At 42.4% G+C, this 6,944-nt stretch overlaps 1 long non-coding RNA gene across 1 annotated transcript; it reads right to left on the bottom strand.

Moving 5' to 3' along the window:
• Positions 1-5,644: 5,644 nt before the first annotated feature.
• LOC134970164 (uncharacterized) lies at positions 5,645-6,617 on the bottom strand. The gene is made up of 3 exons (XR_010189706.1): positions 6,522-6,617; positions 6,082-6,129; positions 5,645-5,677 (listed from the first exon to the last, which is right to left on the bottom strand). It is a non-coding gene; the product is annotated as an uncharacterized LOC134970164 (long non-coding RNA).
• Positions 6,618-6,944: the final 327 nt, after the last annotated feature.

Below are 6,944 nucleotides of genomic sequence, written 5' to 3'. Positions count from 1 at the left end.
GTACAGTACTGTATTGTCAGTACAGTAAATCAAACACTACTGTATGCTGTCGAGGTAATTTAAACATTGCTTTAGTTTACCTCTTGTATAAGTGGGCTGCTGCCTGCCCGCTTCTGGGCCAGCCCACCTATCTTGCCCCTGTCTGGGGCCCCCATAAATAATTGGCACTATATTGGAGAAAAAAAAACATTTAGTCACATTCAAATAGTAAACAATTATTACTGTATACTGTAGGTACAGTATTATACTGTATTGCTGGTATTCAAAATATAAAGTACTGTACAAGAGTTTAGCTTCAATAGGTCATAAACAAATTGTCAAAGGAATTAAACACCACAGTACAAATACTGTAGACATTTACTGTATGTATTAGCAGTCATGACATTTCATGACCGCTTCAGAAAAAAGAGGGTTACAGTACTGTAGGTGGTGTTGTAGGGAGTACTATCCATAATAGTGGACTGTACTCAGAGCCAGCCATAAATAATATGATTCCCTAGTCAAGTTTTTGGATGCTGCCCCCTTGCACAGATGCTATTTCCGCCTCTGAGCCTGTACCCCTTTCCCAGCACCATCACCCCTCAACCATAGCAGTCGTCATTTTGGTGCTCCTCCAACTTACTGTACTGTATGTTTAAAATAGCAACAGTGTGCACATTCGGTGTGCATCCCAAAACGGTGCATGTTCTTGCTGGGAAGGGGCAAGGCCACACAGTAATTCCCCAATCTGAAATGACGCCACACAGTACTGCAACTTTATTCACAACATATCATGCAATAGTGTCTCTTTTTCTCGTTACATCATATGATAGTACCACATTACTCCTCAAAGTATTCCCACTTATTCACATTGCATCACATCATATTGCTCTTTGTTCACATTAGACCACACAGTAGTGCCCTTGCTACAGTATATGTTACACAACAAAGTACTGTATACACATAATGCTGCACATTAGTAATGCATTTTGTATGCACAGAATATACTGTAGGCATGCTGCATATCATATTAATCAGCAGAAGCTGCTTGTGCCCCTGGGCATTTGGCAAGTATGCCTATGCCTAGGGCAGGCTCAGACTGGAGATCAGTACGTAATCCCGCTGGACGGGATCCCGGCAGTCAAAATACAGACGCCGGAATCCCGACCACACAATCCCGACAGGGGCGGCGAGCGGAAAGCAGCCCCTTGCATGCTTGCTTCGCTCGCCACGCGGTGGGCACGGTGCCTCGCTACGCTCTACACACTATTATATCAGTAGTCAGGAAACGCAGCATGCATTTGTGGAGTGAAGAGGGTGAAAAAGGAGAGAAAGTACAGTTTGTACTGTAAGGTTATGTCAGAGGGTGTGAAGATGATCAGCTCAGTGTTATACATGTTACAGTAAGTTAGAATACAGTACAGTGCATTATGTATTTCTATTTTATTACCAGGTGTCTCCTCCACTGGTTGGCGACGGACTGTAAAAAGATAATACAGTACAGTTAGTCATATCAGTTTGACTTAAAATAATGTTGGAGAAAAAAAAATACTGTAATTACAGTACCAACTATTGCTACTGTACAGTATATTTACCAAAAATGTATTCTGGCTCGTCGTCTGTGGGTAAAAGAGAAGAATATTATAAGATACAGTATACAGTAAAAAGTATAGTAATAGTACACTAGTGTCCAGGCCCAGTGTCAGGTGGGTAAAAAAGGTATGCTTGTGACAGGCATGGTGATTCCAAGGGACCCCACCGAGACCATCAGAAAATTTGTGAGTGACCCGTATGCCGGTGATTATGACTAGAATAAGGTACAGTAGCAACTCTTTTTTCTTTTGAATTATGTATACTGTACAGTACTGTATGTGCATATTGTACAGTACACTTAAAATATTTAGCAGTTACTGTAGTGGTAATTTTTGGGATGACAGTATTAGCATACTGTAAGCATCCAACTGAGGCCCCCAAACAGATGCCGCCACTAGGTACAGTACGTGCCATCCGTGCCTAATGGGAAATTCATCACTGACAGTATCTAGAGAGATGAATGGAGAGACAGTGACAAGGGGTGAGAGAGAGAGAGAGAGAGAAATTGAGTAAGATGGGTGTTTTTTTTAGAACAGGATGTTGTCCATACAGTAGCAACCAATCAAATATTACCTACTGTACTGTATTATCGTCTGTAAGTGTAACTAGATACTGTAAATGTTAATGTGGGATGTGATCGGTTGCTACTGTATGGGCAATATCACCAGTTCAAACAAAAACAATTTTCATCCGATTTCTACGCATTTGCCAGAAAAATCTGATGAAAAGTGCTACTCTGATGGCATCAGATCAATGTCAGTAATAATTCTTACCACTAAATGCAGCAGCATCATCATCATCCTCCTCCTCCTCCGTGGCCTGTTCCAGTGTAGGGCCTGTGAAAAAAAACATTAATGTGAAAAAAAAAAAAGGTTAATTCCAGGAAATACACATACCCTCCAACATGGTACAAAATGCTCTGGTTCTGGACTTCCCTCTTAATTTATTATTGCCATCACCTGTGAAGAAACAGCTTTCTTATCATATAACTAGTTCAACACAGGTGATGGAAATCATAAATTAAGAGGGAAGTCTAGAAACAGAGCAGTGCGGCGGGTCATGTTGGAGGGTCTGCATACAGAAACATAGAATTTGATGACAAATACTGTAAGAACCACTTTGCCCATCTAATCTGCCTCTTTTTTTTAACCTTTTTTTTACATCAAACCTTATAACAATTTTCCCCAAACATCACATGATGCAAAGATAAATAAATAAAAAAATAAATAAAAAAAGAGGTGCAAGATGGAATTGTGATTGGGCCCTCCCAACCACCCTTATGTTATATAAACAGGGTCTGCCACACGACTGTGGCTGAAATGACTGGTTGGTTTGGGCCCCCACCAAAAAAAGAAGCAATCAATCTCTCCTTGCTCAAACTGGCTCTACAGAGGCACGATGTACCGGACTGGACTTACTTAATGGGTGCAGTGAGGTGATGGACATAGAGGTAGAGTCCTGGTCCTCCTCCTCCGCCACCGCCTGTGACAGTGTAGGGCCTGTGAAAGCAAAAAATCCATGAAATATACTTTTGTATTCTGTGTTGAATACAGTAAAGCAAAAATTCAGTCAGGAATTGGAGGAGGAGAGTAAATTTCGCACACAGAGACGAGAATGTCGAGGCCAGAATCAGGGGGTAGTGGAGGAGGGTTAGGATACCGTACCTCACCCTGTTGGGATTGCTGCAATCAGGATGCCACTGTCGGTCACCTGACCGCTAGAATCCTGACTGCTGGTCACGCAAACCCAACCCATTGGTTTAACACAATGTACAGTACAGTACAATACTGCAGTTTACTTACCAAGTTGGGGAGAGGGTTTTTCATCCTCACTGTCAATAATTACTGAGTTGAAAATAAAAAAATATTATAAACAAAATACAGTAGAGTACAGTTACTACAAAATTGCACAGTAGTACAGTGCTACAGGAGGCAGAGATATATTCATAATACAGTAGGAGCAGAATGACTGTCCAGCGGTAGGGGACATACAGTACTGTATTTAAAAGACCTGCTGTCTGGATCCCGACATTCAGAATGCAGAGTGTGGATTCAGAGTATGATTGGAGGGTTAGGCTAGTGGAGGGTGGGTCGGATGCACAATTTTGGGCACCATAATACAAAATGGATATCGTGGAACTACAAAAGGTTTAGAGGCGGGCGACCAAAGTGATGAAGTGGATTGAGAAGATGGAATACAAGGAAAGGCAGGCTAGGCATGTTTACATTGGAAAAGAGGAGATTAAGAGGGGACATGATTAACCTTTACAAATATACTGTATACAGTAAGGGGACAATACACAGGAACGGTTTTTGATAAGATGGACACAGAGGACACGTGCACAGTAACTCTTGTTGAAGTAGAGGCGATTTCGCACAGAGGCGAAAAGGGGTCTTCACAGTGAGGGAAATACTGTACAGTACATGTTTGGAATTCCCTGCCTGAAAAGTAATAAAAGTGGACTTGGTCAATACTTTTAAGAATGGGCTTGAGAAAATCCTACTGTACTTACTATAATCTGGCTCCTCTTCCTCCCCCGAATCAATGGGAATGAGCTCCTCCTCTGTATCAATTACGAGGCGGTCTGTGTGTAAAAGATGACAAGTATTGTAAAATACAAAAATTACAGTAATACTGTAGGAAACTAGTGTGTCTGTAACAAAAAGTAATTATTACCACTTCCGGAGCTCTCGGATGCAGCAGGTGGTGGTGGTGGTGGTGTTGGTACTGTGGGAAAAAAAATAACAGTACTGTAAGTGAAGCTGTCAATTTGAAACATGTACTGTACAGTATCCAGGACACATGTACAGTAGTGTAACAACGATGACAGTAGCACCAGAATTCTCGTTACACAATACCTGGCAGCGCAGCAGGTGGTGGTGGTGGTGGTACTGTGGGAAAAAAAATAACAGTACTGTAAGTGAAGCTGTCAATTGGAAACATGTACTGTACAGTATCCAGGACACATGTACAGTAGTGTAACAACGATGACAGTAGCACCAGAATTCTCGTTACACAATACCTGGCAGCGCAGCAGGTGGTGGTGGTGGTGGTGGTGGTGGTGGTGGTGGTACTGTGGGAAAAAAAATAACAGTACTGTAAGTGAAGCTGTCAATTGGAAACATGTACTGTACAGTATCCAGGACACATGTACAGTAGTGTAACAACGATGACAGTAGCACCAGAATTCTCGTTACACAATACCTGGCAGCGCAGCAGGTGGTGGTGGTGGTGGTGGTGGTGGTGGTACTGTGGGAAAAAAAATAACAGTACTGTAAGTGAAGCTGTCAATTGGAAACATGTACTGTACAGTATCCAGGACACATGTACAGTAGTGTAACAACGATGACAGTAGCACCAGAATTCTCGTTACACAATACCTGGCAGCGCAGCAGGTGGTGGTGGTGGTGGTGGTGGTGGTGGTACTGTGGGAAAAAAAATAACAGTACTGTAAGTGAAGCTGTCAATTGGAAACATGTACTGCACAGTATCCAGGACACATGTACAGTAGTGTAACAACGATGACAGTAGCACCAGAATTCTCGTTACACAATACCTGGCAGCGCAGCAGGTGGTGGTGGTGGTGGTGGTTGTACTGTGGGAAAAAAAATAACAGTACTGTAAGTGAAGCTGTCAATTTGAAACATGTACTGTACAGTATCCAGGACACATGTACAGTAGTGTAACGATGACAGTCACACCAGAATTCTCGTTACACAATACCTGGCAGCGCAGCAGGTGGTGGTGGTGGTGGTGGTGGTGGTGGTGGTACTGTGGGAAAAAAAATAACAGTACTGTAAGTGAAGCTGTCAATTGGAAACATGTACTGCACAGTATCCAGGACACATGTACAGTAGTGTAACAACGATGACAGTAGCACCAGAATTCTCGTTACACAATACCTGGCAGCGCAGCAGGTGGTGGTGGTGGTGGTGGTGGTACTGTGGGAAAAAAAATAACAGTACTGTAAGTGAAGCTGTCAATTTGAAACATGTACTGTACAGTATCCAGGACACATGTACAGTAGTGTAACAACGATGACAGTAGCACCAGAATTCTCGTTACACAATACCTGGCAGCGCAGCAGGTGGTGGTGGTGGTGGTACTGTGGGAAAAAAAATAACAGTACTGTAAGTGAAGCTGTCAATTTGAAACATGTACTGCACAGTATCCAGGACCAAAAAGGGGTCCGGCCAATAAACAATCTGCATCAGAGAAGCAAGATACAGTATGCTTAAAGTATACAGTACTATATACTAGATCGCCAACAAACGTAAATTAACAAACAACTATCACTGGAATTTACCATCCTCATCCCGTAGCGAAGCACGGGTATTCAGCTATCTACAATGTTATTTATACTTTGTGTTTAATATTTACATTTAGTTTTGTAAACAGACATTCTTAACATTAACGGATTGCAGCGAGTTATCTGTGATGGTCAGGACAGGGGGTTGGGACTATAGAAATCACTATGTACTGTACACTACTGTATTTGACAATACTTACCAGCTTGGCGGCGCCTGTCCCGCCTCCTGTGACGTCGTGCTACCAGCCCTGTAAAAATATATATACAGTATAATGGCAGCATACTGTACAGCCAATGAAATTCAACATTGACAGCATCTTTATGACATCACAATAAATGGAATTGTTCATTCTAGTACCCTGCACCTAATCACTCAGGAGGGCATAGTGTACTGTACTGTCTTCAAAACTTAAGGGGCACATTTCTAAATGTGACATACAGTACACTTACAGTATCGCTACAGTACAGTAGGTCCAGGGTATTAGACAGAACACTACCTTTATAGACATTGTAACACACATAAGCATTGCCCTTATAAACATTATGACACACATCAGCATGCAGCCCTCCCACCCTTAACCATCTCAGTACTGTTCATTACATTACAAATTGATTTCATGACAGATGATGCAGTACTCACCTGAATTCATCTTATTCACGTCATGTCACAGTAGTGCAGTTTATTCACGTCACAGTACTGTCCTTGATTCACGTTGTGTCACACAGTAGAGCACCGTATTCACGTCACAGTACTGTCCTTGATTCACGTTGTGTCACACAGTAGAGCACCGTATTCACGTCACAGTACTGTCCTTGATTCACGTTGTGTCACACAGTAGAGCACCGTATTCACGTCACAGTACTGTCCTTGATTCACGTTGTGTCACACAGTAGAGCACCTTATTCACGTCACAGCACTGTCCTTGATTCACGTTGTGTCACACAGTAGAGCACCGTATTCACGTCACAGTACTGTCCTTGATTCACGTTGTGTCACACAGTAGAGCACCTTATTCACGTTACTGTACGTCACAGTAGTGCAGTAGTATATCCACATTACGTC

The sequence above is a fragment of the Pseudophryne corroboree genome, chromosome 11 (genome assembly GCF_028390025.1).
Source record: "Pseudophryne corroboree isolate aPseCor3 chromosome 11, aPseCor3.hap2, whole genome shotgun sequence".
NCBI classification, from domain to species: domain Eukaryota; kingdom Metazoa; phylum Chordata; class Amphibia; order Anura; family Myobatrachidae; genus Pseudophryne; species Pseudophryne corroboree.
This window is presented reverse-complemented; position numbering and strand designations above follow the sequence as displayed.